This window comes from Sebastes umbrosus, chromosome 9 (assembly GCF_015220745.1).
Source record: "Sebastes umbrosus isolate fSebUmb1 chromosome 9, fSebUmb1.pri, whole genome shotgun sequence".
In the NCBI taxonomy this organism is placed as follows: Eukaryota; Metazoa; Chordata; class Actinopteri; order Perciformes; family Sebastidae; genus Sebastes; species Sebastes umbrosus.
Genome location: NC_051277.1, coordinates 13,589,924 through 13,610,494, shown reverse-complemented (window position 1 = coordinate 13,610,494; position 20,571 = coordinate 13,589,924). Strand labels below are relative to the sequence as shown.

Genomic DNA, 20,571 nt, shown 5'->3' with positions numbered 1-20,571 from the left:
CACGTGAGTCGTTAGTCAGTGAAGTTTAACGTCAACCACGACCGTTTCCTAACCCTAACTAAGTGATTGTGTTGTTTAAACCTAACTACCTGTGAAAACTGAATTTTATTTTGAAAGGACACTATGCATGTAACGAGTGTATATTGATACACCGTCCCTGATCCGTCCAAAAGTAATGCAACAGGGGTACCGCGGTATTTGACGAGTTGGGAGTGAGAATGTGTTGGAAAATGACACTGAATGTTGTGAACACGGGACACAAACAGCAGTCTCCTGGATGAAAGCCTTGTGTTTGTTGGACCCATCCACCTCCTGTGTTTCTCTTTTCGTCTACATTGTACCAGTAATTCCTATTTCATAGAGAAATACAAAGAATAATGACCTTCAGCAGTACATTTACTGTGAATCATCTGCATTTTCCTTTGTCTGTGAAAGCACATTCTTTCTAAATGCTGTACACAACCACAGTATTTATTTGATGGTGAACATGTACTTCATTATGAAAGCAACATCAACACATTAAAGCAGTGAAAGATGACATGTTGTCTGTCAGAGGGAGGAGATGGGAACATTATATAGGAGCCAACGAAGGTCACTGTGTGTTTGATATGAGTGATATGTTTAATCTACTGCATGTCATGTTCTCTCCTCTCACGCTGGATTTGCATTCAGTAAATCACATGTGAGCCGGGATGCTCTCTTTCTCTCATTGTGTCAGACTGAACTGAACTAAAAGTGTTAGAATAAAAGAACTGAAAAAGTGAAAATGAAATCATGAAGAGTTATGATTCTGTACAGGATATATTCGAATATCTTGCCTCTGAATGATGTGACAGTGTGAGTAAACCATGCCGTCATACCTCATTTATCACTGAGGAGTTAATTCAGCAAAGACTGTTGACACTGGAAGATGAGGCGACAAGCATTTTAACTTCCAGTTTACACACAATTACTCCAAATTAGTCACGTATTATTTGAACTCAAGTGCTTTTAAATGCTGCAGTTCTCTCGACACTTCAGTGACTTAACTACACATTGAACAGGATTTAATGTTCCATTCACATTAACCGTCTCTACTTTCTGAATGGAAAGAGAACCACAACCGAGTAACTCTGAGAATTTAATGAAGCCTTCTGCAGTTTCAACCCCATTGAGGACTAAACACCTTATTAATTATGCTGAAAAAAGAGAAAATCTTCCTGCTAATCTCTAGATACTCTCCCCCCATATTTTTCTAGTATAAAAAAAAAAACATCCACTGCTGCAAATAAAGTCTACGAGCGTTGGAAATGTCTGCAGCGTGTTCTGATTGCCAAGTGAGATGTTAAATCTCTATCATGACGGAGGCAATAGCTGTTAAATTAGGCTGATGGTCTAATTTCACCCGTGGCGAGCCCGATGGGGATGTACAGCCTCCAGAGTCCGAGCTGGGGGAAAGATATTAAAGTTGGATTTAATTAAAAAACAGAACTTGGATGGAAAATGCATGTAGGGAGCTGTCGTTTCAGGCAACGGGATGATTAATCACCTGTAAATCACAGAGTTGGGCAACTTTTTGTGTGTGTGTGTGTAAAATACTTCATTACAAAAGTTCTGCAACTTTTGGGTAGCACATAATTGCAATAAAATGAGCTTGAGCATGTTGACAATAAAGTATTTATTGGAAGAAAATTGTTGCTCATTATAAACCGCTGTGAAGTGTTAGTGTATCTGATAAGCCAGCCTGCAATGCGCAAGACGTTTAGCTTGCAATAAGTATGATTTCCTGTTGGCTCCCTGCACACATGAATGGGATAAAATAATTACTCGTCTGCTCTTGTGTTGCTTCTTGTCTAAAAATTGTGTATGGGAAAAATGCTTTTTGGGCCAGTGTGTGTCGCATTATCTTGAATACTGAATCTGGCCACAGCCTAGCTCTGTTCCTGCTAGTTTGGCATGGACACAGTTGAAGATACATTTTCACAGATTTTTAATCTGTCCTCATGTTGCATCTGTCTCTAGGTTCTCTAGTTGGCAGCATTTTATGACAGTGTTGCTGGAGTTTCCTGGGATGAACATGATTCGGCGTCTAGTACACACTGTACAGCACAAATTGAATTCCTCCTTCCAGATCCATTTTCCTCTCCCTCTCCTCTTTTTCCTCTTCTCCTCCTCTCACCTCCTCCTGTGCACTGAGAGCTCCATTCATCTGTAGAGCTCTGATAACAGTCGTTTCTTGGACTGAATTAAGTGATTCAAACCGTTGTGACCTCTAAACACACACACATACACACACACTGAGCCTGAAGCCAGCAGTGTCCTGTGATGCCAGACCTCTGCTGTGGTGAGATAGTGCTCAGTATTTAACGGTCAGCCTCTAATGGATGACAGCACACAAAGAACATTACACCAGAAAAGGTCAAATGCTAAGGCATCATTGTAAACAATGGTAAACTTAAAGGGGGCGGCCTATTGTTTCGACGGAGCATTGTTCCAAAAACCCATCGCTCCGAAAATACACACCCTCCCTGCAACAAACAGAAGCACATGGCTAGTTATTATGCAGAATGACGTCATCGTTAGATAGGTTTAGGGTACGAATATCAGGGTAAGCCGACAAGAGGAAAAAAATACTGCAACCTGGAAGATCCAATGATGTAATTTTGCACAATAGTTAGCCATGTGCTTCTGTTCGGGATAACAGGCTTTCGGACTGGTGGGGTTTTAGAATAATGGGATGTTGGAACAATGGCATGGCACCAGATAAAGCTTATTGTCAACTATTCCAAACGAGACCACTGATGTAACAAAGCTTTTGTGTTTCTGGCTTCTTATGTGTGTTATGTATATGTTTTCTTATATTTTTTAGTTCAAACAAGGGGTGAGGAGAGGGGTTATATAGGTTAATAATGCTGCTTTACAAAGAACAAATGATTCAATATTTGTGTTTTTTAATGGTCTGTAATGAACACTATTACCCACAAGCCCTAGACGACAGAAAAGGTGAGTCCATGAGCGAGTCCAGGAGTTATGGATAGCTCAGACATGTCTGTAATAACAGCAGGAAAGAGAGAAGCGAATGCTGTGAACGTTTTTAGACAGCAGATATACCGGTATTGACGATAACCGTGATATTTAAAAAATTAGATACTGATATAATGTTAATACTGCACTTATAATATTGTGTAAATAATCCAGTGCCTCTTAAATCCTTTTATATATACAGTTATTGTTATAGACTCTCTGTCCACCTCGCTGCACTGCTATTTTAAGTGTAATTCATTTGCCAAAAAAAGAGACAAAATGCACAATAAACTAAATTAAAGATGAATTTGACTGATAGCATCATTATGTTTTGAAAACAAAAATTCTATTGATATCGTGATGATATTGTTATTGTGAATTATTTTGGCCACGATAATCTATAGTGAAAATCTGATATCGTGATAGCCCTACAGCGGAGACAACAACTTTGGAGCTGTAGTTTTCTGTACTCACAAAATAAACGTTGTTTAACTTTGTTAAAATCCCAAAGGTTTTAATTTCTTATAGCAGCTCCTGTAATGGAACTGATTTGTCTTGCAAATGGTATGGAAAACAAACTCCAGGAACATGAATTCACAGGTGCAGCCTGTTGTTTAAGTATCTAGTTATCAGTTGTGTTCACACTGATATAGGCTAATAAAGATAGCATTCATTTTGTAAGTATTAAAAAACAATAAAAAGACACAATGAAAGGGTAATTGGGGCTAAATAAATTAAAACAATTTTTAAATTGAAAGTCCGGCCCCCACAGTGTCTCCTAATGTAGTTGATGACCTCTGGCCCTGGCGTCTCGTCCTTTCCTTCATTAACCTGCAGCTTATTTTTGCCTTCTCAATAAAGAACGACTCCCAGAAGACATCATAAACCCTCTAATCTTCCAGCTCCCTCTCTCCACTTATCACTTCTCTCTGTCTGTCTATAAAGATTAATGCTATTTAAACCCCCCGTGCAGATCCAATTTAAAACTCAGTGTCTTTTTCACTTTTTCTATTTTATTTTGTTTGCAAAATTTGTTGTATTTTGCAATACATTCTGTTGTTGTTGTTGTTGTTGTGTAATTGTCTGCAGCAATACAGATCTGGTCTCCATCCAACTGGATTTGGACATTTTGTGCCTTTGTTCCTCACAGATTCTCTGTCATGTTTGTAATCTGTGGCCTGGTCTGAAACCACTGCAGCGTTATTTTGCTTTCAGATCATTGTTTAAATCTTCATCCCAGTCTCAGATCATGTGAGATCGGAGCAGATTTTTCCTCACAAACCATTTCCGTCTCCCTCTCTGAGAGGCATCACCACAGCATGATGCAGCTACACCCTGCTTCACCATATGGACGGTGTCAGCCAGTCCCTTCAGTGTCATCTGGTGAACTCCTTGCAGGCTTACACTTTCCTCTGACTTATTGGTGATTTCTGCTTTGATTCTCCCATAAAAGCCTGATTGATGGGGCTGTTTATCTCTTGCGACAACAACAACACAAAAACATGTGGAAAAAGCAAAATGGGTACATATCTGATTTTGATTTCTTTGATTTCCTTTAAAGGGACTGTATGTACGTTTTTACACATATAAACGTTTTTTAATAATTTTTTATTGCCAGTGTGTGAACAGGTTGTAACCTAACCTAAAACATGACACCTTCCGCAACTTTCTGGGTTTCCTCTATCGGCCTGTATTTGCCTGTGGGTAAAATCCAACAGATGTGACGTCATGTGCGCTCGTGAGTGCCTTTACTCTCTTCAGCTCAGCTACAGGGCTAACTGTACTTCGCCACAGAATCAAATGGCCACAGCTCGCTGAGCAATCGACATTGTGTGGCAGCTCGATTTTAGCTTTTGGCATCTAAAAGAACTGGAATCAAATTGCATAAATAAAGTTCATGAAGTTACAGCAAAGAAAGGAAATGTTATAACCACCCCCTTCTCTCAGGCAGAATTAATGGGTGTTTTCTCTCCCAGAAACAATGAGGACATTATTAACCTCTACAGCAACCCAACAACAAAGAGAAGGCAGAGATAAAAAGGGAACACGGCAACGAGGAGAAAACGTTGTGCTGCTTGGAAAGAGTTAAGAGATAGATTGCACTGTGGTTGCAAGTGATTACCCAGCATCCCACTTGGCATGATGAATACCCATAAGCCACTCTGTCAATCTCCTGCAGGGCTTTGGAGAAGCATTAAAAAGATGCACGGTCTGTTTCTGAGGATTTGGACAAATAAGGACATTGTTGTGGGGCACAGATGAGAAACTGAGAGGAAGCATAAATGAAGAAGAGGAGAAGAACAATAGAGGAAGAGAGAAAAGAGGGGTGATAAAGTGAGGACAGATGCCGTCAGTGAGTCAAGTCAAACACATTGTGCAAAGCTAAACTTCTACAGATTTGTCTTTTCTTTGTTTCCCGTGTTAAAGAGTAAATGTCAGCTATTAATTCCTGCTATCGTCAGTCTCATTTAGCCGTCACAGTCTGCTTAGAACAAACTGTCTCTATTTATTATTGTCTCTCTTAAAAAAGGCATCAAGTTCTACCAGCTAAACTGTGGAGATGCATCCCAGTCGCACAGCAGTTCATGAAATTGAATGTATTGATTTGTGTACATAGACACAAATTTAATTTTTTTTTCGTGATGGTCAGCAGAAAATCAATTCATATGTAATCCACGTAATTGTGATCCAGGAAGTATAAAGAGCGGCAAATACTGTGTAGGGAGGAGGTCGGGATGGGTCATGAAACACAGGACTTTTACCCAGGAGACTGGCGTCTGTGTCCCATGTGAAACCAGAAGTCAAAGTTCATTTATTTGGCACGTAACTAAGTTACGGCACCTCCAGAGTTATTCTAAGCCAAACCACGATCTTTTTGTAAACCTAACTAAGTAGTTTTGTTGCCTAAACATAACCAAGTTGATCTTATCCTAAACCTAACTAAGTAGGTTTATTTTGAAAAGACTGTAGCGGAAATTGACACGTGTTGTTGTGCTGTTGAAAGTCGTGCTGAGCGTCACAAAAAAAGGGAAATTTGTGTCTTTGTACACAAATCAAATAGATTCAATTTCATGACTATTTCATGAACTACCGTGAGACTGTGTTGGTGGATGAGAGGTGGATCAGAAAGTAACGTAACAAGTTACTTTTAAAAGTAACACTATTATGTTAAGACTTATGCAAAACAATAATTTGGTCTCACCACTACACCTCAATACACACAAAGGAGATGGAAAGAGTTCACCGGTTCATCCTCCTCCTCCTCTTCCTCCCTCTAACTGCTCCCTCTAAGATAATAATCTTTACCTGTCAAAACATTTACCTCACGGGAGACCCCGACTCCTCTATTTTAGTCAGACAGACAACATGTTTCCAGCTAAGTGTGTCTATCACATATTCAAATATCACTCCCCATGGCCTCCACCCCTCTGCTCCTCCTTAGAGTAGGACAAACCTCAGCAGGGACAGCGAGGGTAATGAGGAGCAACAGGGCTCGTTTTGGGAAACAAGAAAAGCAGCGTGAAACTCCAACTCTACATGATGTTTCCAGATGACAAGTGAACAATAAGTGTTGGGCAAAGAGAAACAGAGACAGAGTGTGACTGCTGAAGAAGATTGGCATGAACTGTTTGTCGTTTGTCTGCTTCTGCAGCGGTGCTTCGTAAAAGTGCCACAGCACTAGAAAAGTTTTTAATATAACAGTTGTATAAGCCCAGATGAGCAATAAAAAGCGTCCCCTCCTCAGCGGTGATAAAGTTTGAGGTGTTGGCGCCGATGACCTTTGATTTATCCACCAAGGACAGATCCTGTCCAACGAAGCAACAATCACGAGATGTCAGACCACCAGACAATCGTTTTCTAAAGGGCACTTTATCAGGTTTTCTCCATTTAAGGCCACCCTAGAGGGCACTGCATCATGTTTTATCTACCATAAGGGCATCCAAGATGGCATTTTTATGACGTTAACCACCCCTTCCTCCCCCACGGAGTCACTTCTGGTTCTAAAAAAACGAGATGGTGATGAACAAAATGCTGAATTTGAGGCTTAAAAACGATAGAAGGAAGCTGCTTTAAATTGCTTTTGGATTTAAATTGCAGGAGGACCAGCTAGTTTACAGGAAAACAGTAGGTAACTTTGGATGTAATTATTACCGGGGAGAGGGTGACAAATTACCCGCATATACTCTCCTGACAGGATTAAAACCCCTGACCAGCACAGCTAATATTAAAATCACCTCCCCTGGAGACCTCAATCCAGTCAGGAAGATGCATTAGATGCATCATTTATGGACTTTTATTTGGTGGATGACTTTCACATGAGTCTAGTTACAATATCTCATTAGTCAGAAGCACTGGATGTCTATTATATTATTATAAAAGCTGTTGTCTCAGAGCAGATTGTCAATATGCTGCAACAGATGCGATGTGTGATGAAGTGGTTTCTCAAGACTAAAGCTAACAGGATTTAATTACACTGATAATGAAGAAATAAACGCGGCTGTGGTCAGAATCGATTGGTATTATGGAAAATCAAGGAAAATTTCAAGTCCAGGGTTGAACCTAATTATCTTTTAATCACAATGAATAATGCACGCCGAGGGAATATTTCTTCTTTGGCCCGTCAGAGTTCCTGTCTGGTTGTAAATGAGATTCACTGTCAGTGCTGACATCTCTTCCTCTACAACTCATTCATCTGCAGTTAGTCAGCGATCTGCTCTGACAGTGTTAATTATGGGTCTCAATGAGTCAGCGGGTTCAGTTATCCACAGTCTGATTTGTCCCTTACTTTCATACAATGTTTGAGTTTTAAACCTTAAAACACTAAAGGAGTTATTGATTTAATATCAATATAAATTACTTTTATTTTACACACTTTTTTCCTATTTTGGGTAGGCTATTAGTTTCCACCAGCTGGAGAAACTAAGGTCAAATAAATAAATAAAAAACAATAAGAAATCTGCTAACACGAACACGCTGTCAGGCTGAGTGAATGAAGTGAAACAAAAAGGTTGTTAAGAACTCTATTAAAGCTGGTGAAATTTGAAAGCTGTAGTCTTGTAGGTCTTGAACACGGTAACATGATGCTTCATCTTTAACAAATTCCTTTCCGACCGTCCTGAACTAAACTCCACCAGATGTGGAAGCTGTATGAGCTGCAGTGGAGGGACAATAACGTAAATGAGAATGAGAATACAAAACGTCTGTAACTTTGGCAGACATCCACTTGATTTGTCTAATTCATACTGCTGAAGATGAAATTTGAAGATTACACTGAAAGCACTTTTCGTTTTGTTTTTCGGTTACAGCAAGCAAAACCTCCTTCAATGTAAATGTTGATTTTAGACAGACTTGAAAAAATGTGAGTTAAAAGTTAAGATAAGCAGTTGTCAACAGTTGTCTTGTCTTTACAGTTTGCACCCAGTGAAAGTCATGACACTGAACTAAACCAACTCTTCATTTTCTAATAAAAATATTTGAGGCTGTTTGCAGGTAAGTCAAAAAACGAGACGAGATTCATGAATAAACGCCATCATTGAATTCCTAAAAATGATGTTCCTACACAATGAAACTGCATTGTGAATGGGACAAGGTGAAGGACAAGGGACACCTATTTTTACCCGGATTATGTTCGTTTTTGTCATATCACAAATAAGTTTGTAATGATAATCCACGGATGTCCGTGTAGGGAGGAGATTGTGGTGACGGATGGGTCAAAAAACACAGGACTTTCACCCAGAAGACATGTCAACAATTAAAAGTCAACGTTCACTTATTTTAATTTACGTCTGTAGCTTAATAACGTAACAACAGTCATCATTTTAAGCCAAACCGTGATGTTTTACTAAACCTAACCAAGTAGTTTTGTTGCGCATTTTTGTTTTGTTTTGTTTCAATTTACAACCGTAACCGCCACTTGTTTAAAACACTGTTTAAAACTGCAACCAAAAATGTGTTTCCCTCCAAACATAATTGAGAATGCGGTCTAGTTGTACCGGGACGTAATTTTGTAGGAGACAGAGTTGGAATTGAAATAATGGAGCTTTCAATAAACTAAAACACTGACCATCATATTTCTCCAATTTCTCAAAAGACCTTGTATAAATTGTAAAAATTGAATATTTTCTTCCCAATTTTTTTTTTTTTTCATGAGCATTATGTCAACATTTTGAAGTTTTTGGAACATATAAAGATTTTGGTAGTTCAGGAAAGAAAAAAAAATTAAACATAGTTGCTTTGTGCTGAGTAAGTTTGTATTTCTCGTCTGCATTTTTTTAATCCGTCCTCTGATGACAACGAAAATACGGACTTGGTGTCGAAAGACCTTTGTTTTGAGTCAAGCTCTTCCTTTAAAGTACAGATGTTCTCCAGAAGTGTACGTAAATTGCTGAAAATCAAGACCTTGAGGTTTTTTTAAATTTAAAAACTGCTCGTCTTTATCGTCATAAAATCTTCATTTCACACTTGAATTCTTTAAAGTGTTTCTCCACTCTGTCAGACAGTATGACATACAGTATATTGGTCATTAGTTTGTTCAGACTCTTCATTGAGGATCTTGACTAGAATTTAAAATAATATTTTGGGTGTTTAATAAAAACAATCCTGAGTTTCTAGCAGAGTTTAAGAGGTTAAACAGTAAAAGAAAGAGATGTTTTCTCACTGACAGTGGAGCTGAAATAATCTGACATCTAACACTATGAAACGAGCCCTCACTGACACCCTGTACATGTTTAATAGGTGCTTACATTCACTGCAAGGGCATCGTAGACGTTATAATAATGGACAGTATAACACAATATAGACTGTGGGGGACTGTGTACATAGAGATAAAGCAGAGCACATTCACATTCTGTCACAGTGGGCCTTCAGGCGGCGTGGCTCGTCTCCAAATAGCTGCAATGATGCGTGTCATTCCTGAGCTGCAGCGTTTGGAGGTGACTCGCTGCAGGTGAAAACACCGCTCCTATGAAATAATCACCTGTCAGAGTTGATACTGTGGCCTGTCCGTTGTTTTCTGCTGTGTGAATACAGTTTGACAGGTAACGCCGCGTTAAGCATTCGTGCAGACCGGTGAGGTAATGCGAAAGATAATTACCACTTCATGGTCGTGAAGATAAAGAAGTAAATCGTGTGACATGTCTGAGAGTTTTGATTTGATGTGTCGTTCAATGATTGTTTCTCACATAAAGTCTTTTATTCCTTCACTTTAGTGTTTTATAAATCACCCATTTTACTCTTTAATCGTCAGAAACATAATGACTTATCAGATCTAGATTAAAGTTCTTGTCTCATGCTCATACAGTGTTCTTGATTCATTTTATTTTGAAGGCTTTCCTGCTTCTTTTAGTGAGGCACTGCACGCAACAAAACCTATTTCATTTTGCCTAACAGGTTTTCCAGCCACTTCTAATTTACTCATAAGCATAGCCTATGTTTGAAATGTGGTGACACATTCAAGTGCAATGTATGCGCGTGATAATTTACAATATATGCAGAATTATTAATAATCATTGTGTGTTCTTTGTAGTTTTATTCAGCCCATTCACACGAAAAGATGCTTCAATGCTACGATAATGCGCGGGGTATTTAGCGTGCAATAAGAACGCCTTTTTTTATTTCTACATGTCATTTGTAAACCGTGTGTCCTGTATCGACTGTATAAATGCTACGCTCAGACCTAGTGAAGTAGTATAAAAAGGGGTGGAAACATGGTGGGGGGGGGGGAGGTTGATGGCCCCAACAAACACCGGATGTTTAACCAGCAGACCTGTGAGAAACAAAACTGTAGTGCCGGAGTTAAGTAAATTTGCATTTAGAATATTAACAACGGGCTTAATAACCCGCGCCCGGCTGATTCTAAGATGTTGGAAAGAGCCACAAACACCTACACTGAAAATGTGGGGGGAACAAATGATGGAAATAGTTGAATGTGAAAAGATGCTGGGAAGATTGAACTGGAAGATTGAAATGATTAAAGAACAATGGGACAGCTTTAGTGGGTATATGCCCAGAGTGAGCAACCCAACCTTATCAAGATTCTGATGGTATGATACAGTACATACTGTATGTAATTGTTGGCATGTGCCAATGCCCACTGCATTATTGTAACCAATAATTGCCTTTCTTATATTAATGTCTATTAGGTTTCCTGCCGGCCCTTCTGTTTGTTGTTTTATTTTGTTTTTTTCACCTTTTTGTTGCTGGATGTATCTGTTATAAAACTCAATAGAACTTCAAATAAACAAAAACGAGACCATTGTTCGAGAAGTTATGTTAGTGACGTTTGTGACATGTTTTTTAGTGATGTTAGTGATGCGTTTTCCAAACATATGTTAAGTTGTTTCCGTAGATGTTTTACTTAGTTTCCATACTTTTTTAAGCCCAACTATGATGTTTTTTTCTTAAACCTAATCCAAGTGGTTTTGCCGCCTAAACCTAACTGCAGACATTTACTTGGAGTACAAATGACCTGCAAAAAGGCTAAAATGTTTGTGTAATGTGCTATTTGTACGCCTTCCTGTGAGACCGGGTTGTTTTATTATACTTCCAACTCATCATTTAAGAGGTTAAATCTACTACAAGGAACTTTAATTTTGTGTTACAAAAGTGTAGTTTGTGGACAAAAGCGGTGGTGTTTCCGAGCGTTAGAGTCCCTTTAGAAAACCTCTGACTTCACTGCAGCAGGGTCTGACAGTCTGCCCTGTTCAGTCCTGGTTCTGGTTCTCCCGTGCCTCCCTTCCTTACAGCGGGACCAGCAATCCGGCCTGGGCCTCCAGCAGCGTGGTGTCGGTGTTGGCTCATGTAGGTCATATAGAGGCATCAGTATTAAACTGAGACTGTTTCATAACCAGTTAAAAGTTCTTCTTCAGTGTGGTGACTGGGAGAGGAGTCATCTATCTGTCAGCTTATGGTGGCAGAATACCCAAACTGTTTATTGTAATCATCCATCACAGTGTACAAACCGACCTCTGTTAGAAGGGATTATAACCGACATTTCTGTGGAGATGAAGCTAAAACTGATGTAGGTCAACTGTGACTTTTTCCAAATCTATAGTATAGATTAAAGAGAAATAAATGCACATTAAAGTCAGAGATAAGTAGGGATAAATATATGGTACAGGTCTTATCATCAGTGAGCGGTTGGATGAAAACAGTACTTTTTCTTTGCCTCCTTAGAGCTGGTTGGTAATAACTCTTCTTGTATCTTCCCGTGACTGAGAAGACAGTGAAACCTGATTTTGGTGAGCAGCTCCTCATGAGGTCGGAGCCAAATTTTAGCAGCAGTTGAGGCGTGCAGTAAAAAGTGGCAGCTCTACAATGGCAATGTCTTTGGGTGGGATTGCCAATTACTGTTGGTTAATTAACTGTAACCGCTTTCGCATCTGTCTTCCCTGTGGACGGCCGATCCTCATGGATCTGAGCGCTAAACATCGACCCTGCAGCATAATTAAGTCCTGATTAAACCATACATCTTGCTGCAGAGCCAAACACCTGGATACACCACATCGGGGACAAGCATGACGAAAAACTACACTTTTAAACTCTGACAGCAGCAGTTCAGGGAGACAGCAGTTGGCCTGAGTCGGCTCATGATTTTACATTTCATTATTTAGTGGCCAGACACTTGACTGAGGAAGCCAGCTGGGTATACCAACCTCATTTACACAACAATGATTCTTTTCCAGCTGTGTTAAATTGTCAAACACCTCCACAAACGTGAAAATCCAAAATGTGTCTCTCAGGGGACGTCGGTTATTTTCTCTGATGTGCTCCTGTTGCTATGAAACCTAAAAACTTGCATTGAAGGTGCTTTTTGGTAAAATGGTCTTTCACAACCAGAGGTCCCCCCATGCACTAAAGGTTGAGAATAAAAGTGTTTGATGTGCCAATGAGGCATTAATTATTCCTTTGGTTGATTTGTCTAAAATGAAATATTAAAAAGACTAAAAACTACCCAGAGAAAGAAGCTTTTTTTTTTTTTTTTTTTAAGGGAATTAAAAAAATACTTCACCCACAAAAAGACCATTTGTCAATATAATATCAATTCATCAATGATTTACCCCGTGTTACCTTGAATTCTTGAAAAAAACAAAACATTTTTATAGGGCTAAAATAGTTTTAATTTTTTATCTGTTCAAAATGTACCTTAAAGGGAGATTTGTCAAGTATTTAACATTCTTATCAACATGGGAGTGGACAAATATGCAGCTTTATGCAAATGTATGTATATATTTATTATTGGAAATCAATTAACAACACAAAACAATGGCAAATCCAGAAACCCTCACAGGTACTGCATTAAGCATAAGAAATATGCTCAAATCATAACATGGCAAACTGCAGCCCAACAGGCAACAACAGCTGTCAGTGTGTCAGTGTGCTGACTTGACTATAACTTGCCCCAAACTGCATGTTATTATCATAAAGTGGGCATGTCTGTAAAGGGGAGACTCGTGGGTACCTATAGAACCCATTTACATTCACATATCTTTAGGTCAGAGGAGAGAAAATGGCCATGACAGTTTTTCCGTGCCGGAAATTAGCGCAAGTTTGGAGCGTTATTTAACCTCCTTCATGGCAAGCTAGTATGACATGGTTGGTACCAATGGATTCTTTAGGTATTTTAGTTTCATATGATGCCAGTATCTTCACACTAGCTTCGAAAATGAGCACACTACAAAAAAAATTGCAAGTTGCGTTAATGCTGAAAAGAAATAATCGTGTTAACTTTGACAGCCCTATTTGGAAGTGACTTCAGACACAAAGTATTTATTAATGTTTAACCAAAACTTATCTTTCCCAAACCTTAACTGTAAACCTGGACTCTGTTGTCACTTTGCTGCACTTTGTACGCCCGCAAACGTTAACTCTGAACATAATTCAGGCAGTGATTACGTTTGTGAACATGATGTAAAAAACATTTTAGTACAACATAAATGTAATTTCTAGGAGAGAGAGTTGACCACCATGACGGACCCAGATACGGAGCAGAAAACAGAGGAGAAAATAATGCAAAATGAAAGAGAAAGAATAAAACAGGTGAGAATTAAGGGGTGAATTTTTGCGCTTTGTAGGAAAAATTGAAAGATTTCACATAAGAGCATCTCCCACCTACTAAGCATGATGGCCTATACTTAGAACTACTGGTAAAAACAAGTGCTCTCACATCCACTTATGTACTCCACACACTTATCCAGAACAGCATGGGAACGCATTGAAGCTGCAGGCCCTCTTCATCTGTATTTCACTCTTCATCCACTGTAAAGCACTTTGTCCAAAGTGCTATATTTTGCCCATATACTTGATGCGTCTGTTTCCTCAGCGTGTCTCTCCCAGCGCTGCTCAGTATGAAATTACCAAAAGAAATCATCTCTGCTCATTCTGCTGAAAAAACACAACCTGCTCGCCAAACCGCAGCACCTCAGCGACTGTCCTGTGCAGGTGGAATCTGATCCGTGCTGAAAATCAGTCTTCCCTGGTCTTTCTCTGCCTCTTGTTTTTGGCTGAGAGGTGCCGTATGGGTAGAGGAAATGTGCTGTATAATGAGAGAACTGCAGCAATTGAATAAAACGGTGCGGCCGGAGGAAGAAAGTCTCTCTGTCTTTCGAAACCATCTCAGATTACAGAGTTATGAACGTTGACTGAAATTTGTCTCTCTTGTCTTCAGGATCTCAAGTTCAGTCTGTGAACGACTCTTTTTAAATGCGCCGGTTAGAGGTGTAATTGTTGGAAAAAATGTAGAATAACAATTGTTTTAAAACCATTTATGTACTAGAGCGTCCCCATCCAAGATCTTTACTTTAAAATGAACCCTTAACCAACTACAGATGCTGATCTGGAGTCTGCAAGAAAGAAAAACATGCTGCTTGTCCTACTTATGATTATCACTAGGAGGCTCATGTGAAATTGTTTTATGTTCACTGGGAACGGATGGTCCAGTACAGGAAGTGTGACGTTCTTACACTGAACAGAAGTTTCTGTGGATGTTTCATTGTTTTCAAACGTATCCCCATTGGAGTCCATTGTGACTTCCAATTATCGTTTCCCTGACATTATGAAGTAAACCACCCATCGAGCCCTCAGGAGGCGAGAGCTTCACAGCCAAACGAAATATGTTGAAGAGAATCTTTTTTAGTGAAATACAACATGAGGAACACAAAAACCACCTGAGGCTAAAAATGTTTCTCCCGAAATAATGACGTCCTGGATTCACCTGTTTTTGTTGTGTGACATGAAAACAGCAGCTGCACACACTTCATGTATTTCTGCTTCCTTTGTTGAGGTATTTTCAAGGTCAGACTTGTTTGTTGTGCCTCATCATTTTGTCATCCGGCTCCTTGCTGCTGCATGCCGTGAGATCAGACCGAGTGTTTTCTTCTCCTCGAGGGCGGCGGCGGCGCTACGAGAGGCATCTCAGCCCAGAGGGGAGGTGACATCGTCAGGGAACAAAGGAAGCCACGTCGTCAGGTCAGCGTGTCCTGTCTTTTCCCCCCCAAATATCTGTCAGTTGATGTTATGGTGACTGAAGAGGGGCTGGTGGGTAACATGAAAAATAACAGAATAACATCCTACTGTGTTTCTCCAAAAAGGGGGGAATCTCAACAACAGATTACACTATATCTCAATGCAGATTATACAAAATACAAAAAGACGAGAAGCAAAATAGAAAAACTATGATAGAAAGGAAATTGGGGAATTTAAAACTTGAGGAAGACAGAAAAACAAAGAGAACACAAAATAATAGAGCAACCAGGTCTCACAGGAAGGCGTATAAATAGCACGACATTACAAGGAAATTCCACGTCGTGAGGACGCAATTTCGCATTTCACTTGTACACCACGCAACAACACTACAGTAACGTCCGCAGTAAGGTTTAGGCAACAAAACCACTCACTTAGGTTTAGGAAAAACTTCATGGTTGGGCTTAAAATAAGTACTTAAGTTACGCCACGTCCAGAGTTATTTTAAGCCATGCCACGATCTTTTCCTAAACCTAACTAAGTAGTTTAATTTCAGTAAAGACTGGAAATGGAAATTGACACTGGCGTCACGTCTTGCTGGACATTCATAGGAAAACACATGAAAAATATGTTTTTGAAAGTTCTGTTGAGGGTCATGAAATAAAAGGGAAATTTGTGTCTATGTACACGAATCAAATAGAATACATTTCGTGACTATTTCACAAACTGTTATGAGACTGTGTTATATTTTTACACCATGCAACAAAACTACGGTAACGTCTGTAGTTAGGTTTAGGCAACAGAACCACTCACTTAAGTATATAAATATATACCCACTCAGGAAGGCATATAAATAGCACATCACAAGGATATTCCATGTGTAATTTGTAAGTCACTTTTCGCACGTAATTTTTTACGCCTCGCAACAAAACTACAGTAACAGTTGCAGTTACGTTTAGGCAGCAAAACCATTTAGTTTGGTTTAGGAAAAACATGATGGTTGGGCTTAAAATAAGCAAGTAAACTCAGTTAAATACATACAGAAACAATATATCAGAAGTATGGAAAACACGTCCCTAACGTTACTAACAAAACAGCGGTCTCCTGGTTGAAAGTCCTGTGTTTGTTGGACCCATCCACTATCGTTAGTCTCTCCCACTTTTTATTCTACGTCACTAACTCTGAACGTAGCATATTTACGCGGATGCGTTTACATTGCAGTTAATACAGACTATTTCATGCTAAATGCCTTGTGCAGGACTCCAGGCTTTGTGTTGACATTAGATCAGTCTGAGTGATGATGCTGATGCTGCTGCTGCTGATGATGATGATGATGATGAAGAAGATCACAGACAGGACTGATGTACCACACACAAACAGCCATAAACACGAGATATACAAACATTAAAATTCATATATTCATACTTATGCATGCAACATATCCATGTGTCTGTGCATCAAACATAAACAAACCAGTTATGTGTTATAATAAAAAAGATGAATTATCTGAGAGCTGTTGTTTTTCTTCTTCAAAGAGTTCAAGACTTCAAAAGTTAGAGAACTGTATTTTGTCGGCCAAACTTTGTTTTCCAGGATGTTTACAGCTCAGAGGCACATAAGTAATGGTGGTAACCTTGTTGGCACTTTCGGTAACAGCTACAGTAAAAACTTTTGGATGTATTACCTCCTCAGTTTTATGTTAAGTGTGACGATGTATCTCTGTGCCCTCGGAGTGAATCCCTGCTCCCTCCTGTTTATCAGTATTCCTCTCATCTATCCTGCTGCCTCAATAAAGATGCTGCATCCTCATTTCCTCCTTCACTTCCCCCCCGGGAGCACAGAAATGATGGTGTTGGGGTTGAATGCAACAAGGAAAGAGCGTCATCCATTTTTCTGTAAATGTTGTGATAAAACGTCTCCGACGGCGGAGGAACAGATGAAGCCACTGGAGATGGTTCACTTTTTTTTTTTTATCACCACATTCTGGCTGCTGAGCTGGGGCTCCACTCCATGTGGAGAAGTCAAGTTAAGGTCTCTTTAGCCACAGGGAGGTAACAAAGAAAGGTTTGTTGAGTGGAGAAATTTAGTTTTATTATATGATGAAGAAGAAAATGATTGGATAAAACCACATCTGTATATACAGTTTATATTGTTTTTGAGTGAACTATTCCTTTAACACTTTAACGTTGGTTTATGGGTGGACCAATCCACTTTTTTGTCAGCGCAGCATAATCAAGAATTCTCAGATATAAATGCTCTATCTATACAGAAATGTGCGTATGGATGCATGCACATATTTACACCTTTACTTGAACTGTAACACAGTAAAGTTGAAGGGGATCAGGAGAGTAAGAAAGCACAGATGGTGCTGTGTACAGCAGGTCCAGTCAGGGATGAAAGCAGCCGGCCTCCGTAAGGAGAAGCAGCTCTTGTAATGTCCACGGTTCAGAGGACTAAGTTGGACAAACAAACAATCCGAGGTTCAGTGTGTCTCAAAGCCCCGATCCTCAATCCCCACTGCAACAAAGGGCTCACCGACCATGAACTTCATCTTCGTCCCAAAATATTTGTTAGACCAAATCAATATAGAAGTCAAACAGACCCATTCTTTGCAATTTCCAATAATTGAAAAGACAGCAACATGTAATCTTCCCTGCAGACACTGAAGGATGAAGCCAAAGTGTGGCAGTAATTCAGTAAGTAGGCACAAAGGAGGTCTGCACACACAAATAAATAGTTAATAGAAATAAACTATTTATTTGGACCTCCTTTGTGCCTTGCAGTTCCGTATTTTTTGTCTTACTGTACACCTGAGTGTCTTTGCCAGGATGTGCACACACTTTGTCCCTCCTCAGTAATTCAGAAAGTTAAAGGATGAACTTTTAAAACAGCTGCGTCTGCACAAACTAGTCTGCCCTTTACAAATGTCTGCGTCCACAGCAGCGCCTCCACACTTTCACAGGGGCTGAAATCCTTCAAGTAGATCAAATGTGGAGCCAGACTTTAACTGCAGTGGAAGTTTACGTTATGGAGCGATAGCACTTACTGGAAGACGCTGACGACGTAATGTGTGATGTGTGGCCACTTGTGTTTCTGGTCTGCAGCAGACTCGCTTCATTAACTGTAAAAGATGTAATGAGGCAGCAGGTCTGACCTGGCTCAGACTCAGAGCTGACAACATATCTAATTGAATACATCCAAGCAGATGTGACACAGAAGTTTCACTCCATAAAGACTTAATGGGCATCTCCTGTACTGCAGCAACGCTGCTTCACATAAAGGAAACACTGCAGAATACTAAATAGATAGAACGATGTACAGAGCTCTGCAGAGAGAGGCTACTGGTGCTGTCTTGCTTTAAGTGATGGAACAAAGAATGAACACTAACATACAGTAAGTGATGTAGTGGAAGTGTCTGAACTTTGTTCAACCTACTATGAGTCGAAAAATGTTGCCCGCAGAGCATTATTTCTGGACCTGGCAAGGATTCAGTTTTGCTCAGCGCCACTCGAGTACAGCAGATGTTTGCTGTCATGGAAACTTAAATGTGACCTCTCAGGTTTCTCTGGTCACTTCACATCACTGCTGCCTGTTAGCTCGAAAAGACAACACTTTTGTGAAAGTTGTGTCTCCAAATTAAAGGCAAGGTGGGCGATCTTGAACCTTGACACCAGATTTTTAAAAATTATCCAGCTGAAAAATGAGCCCAGTTTTCCAATGAAAGTAGCTAGCAGCATTAGCTCCAAAAGTCCCTAAATCTTGAGAGAAAGTCGCCAAGTCAGCAAAACTGACAGTCCGTCCCTTCAGGCCTCCCTCGAAAAAGCCACTCCCCCAAACTTACCATTATGAACATAAACATATCATAATGAACGTGAACATGGCTATTGTTAGTTCTTACAGCTGTCAAGCTGGCAGCTTGTGGAAGACTTGCGCAATGAGTGAACGGGCAGAGTGCACGCAGGTAGACACAAAGAACGTAAATTGCTAAGAAGTGAAAGTCAACTGTTTGTTCCATTGCGACATCAACGCCCAGCAGCAGAACTACGCTTCTGCCATTTTGGACTGAAAGCGACTATACCGGACACCAGTAAAACATCTGCCTAAAAAATACCGTAAAAAGTAAAACAATTAAATAAAAAGAAATGGCCTGTGTTGAACAATAAAATATTATAAATATAATACGTGTTTTCAGTCCAAAATGGCGGCAGCCCGTTCAATCATTACATGCGGGCAGAATGAAATGATTAAACGGGTTTATTATAGCCCTACGACAGCCACAAATACCAGATATTTTTTTGTCAGAGCATTTGATTTATTGATAGCTGGCGGGGTGTAATAAGAATTTAAATGATGCTGACGTCAAAATATCTAATATAAGTGTACAAAAACACTGAAGCTGGAGACAAAAGGTGATTCATGAGGATTTTTCTTCAGGCAAGTTTGAGTAACTTGATAAACGGAGAACTTCATAAAGGTCGCCATGCACCTGGAAAGGAGCTGCATAAAGTGTCACACCTGATAGAACAATAATTCCGACAAGAACAAGAGCTCTTAGCTTCATGCTGTGAATACCTAATAGCCTCCTTTGAGATGAATAAAACATGTTCTCCAAGTGTCATTTCTCTGCCATTAACCAAGGCTGTAACTCAGATTTAAATACCATCCATGACTTCTCTTAAGACTTGAGCACTTGACACTTGAGCTTGTTGCCCTTTCAGAGCTCTTTTCAAACGTATATTTTAAGCATTTTGAAATAAAAGAGGAGTGAGGACTGTGTCTTTTTTTTTATACTACCACTAGGAACACTTCATTCAAAACTATACAATAATTCAGATATATTGTTATAGTAGCTAAAGTACATGAATATATTGATAAAATATATATACAAGAGTGTGTTGTACTGAACAATGATGAAAATATTTATTTCTCTCTACAATTGTAAATATAAGTCAATACATCCATGTATTTTCAAAGGTTGCATTTGGCACTGAAAATCTGAACAGAACATATTCTGAATAGAATATAGTGCATAAACACAGCAAAACATTTGTGGAGACAAAAAGGAAAACTTTAATTACATTTTTTTTCAATTGCTAAAACATGTTTTAG

General features: G+C 39.5%; 1 long non-coding RNA gene across 1 annotated transcript; it reads left to right on the top strand.

Moving 5' to 3' along the window:
* The first annotated feature begins 4,954 nt into the window (after positions 1-4,954).
* Positions 4,955-19,569, top strand: LOC119494827. Its single transcript, XR_005208307.1, has 4 exons — positions 4,955-4,965; positions 14,630-14,637; positions 16,747-16,750; positions 19,428-19,569. It is a non-coding gene; the product is annotated as an uncharacterized LOC119494827 (long non-coding RNA).
* Positions 19,570-20,571: the final 1,002 nt, after the last annotated feature.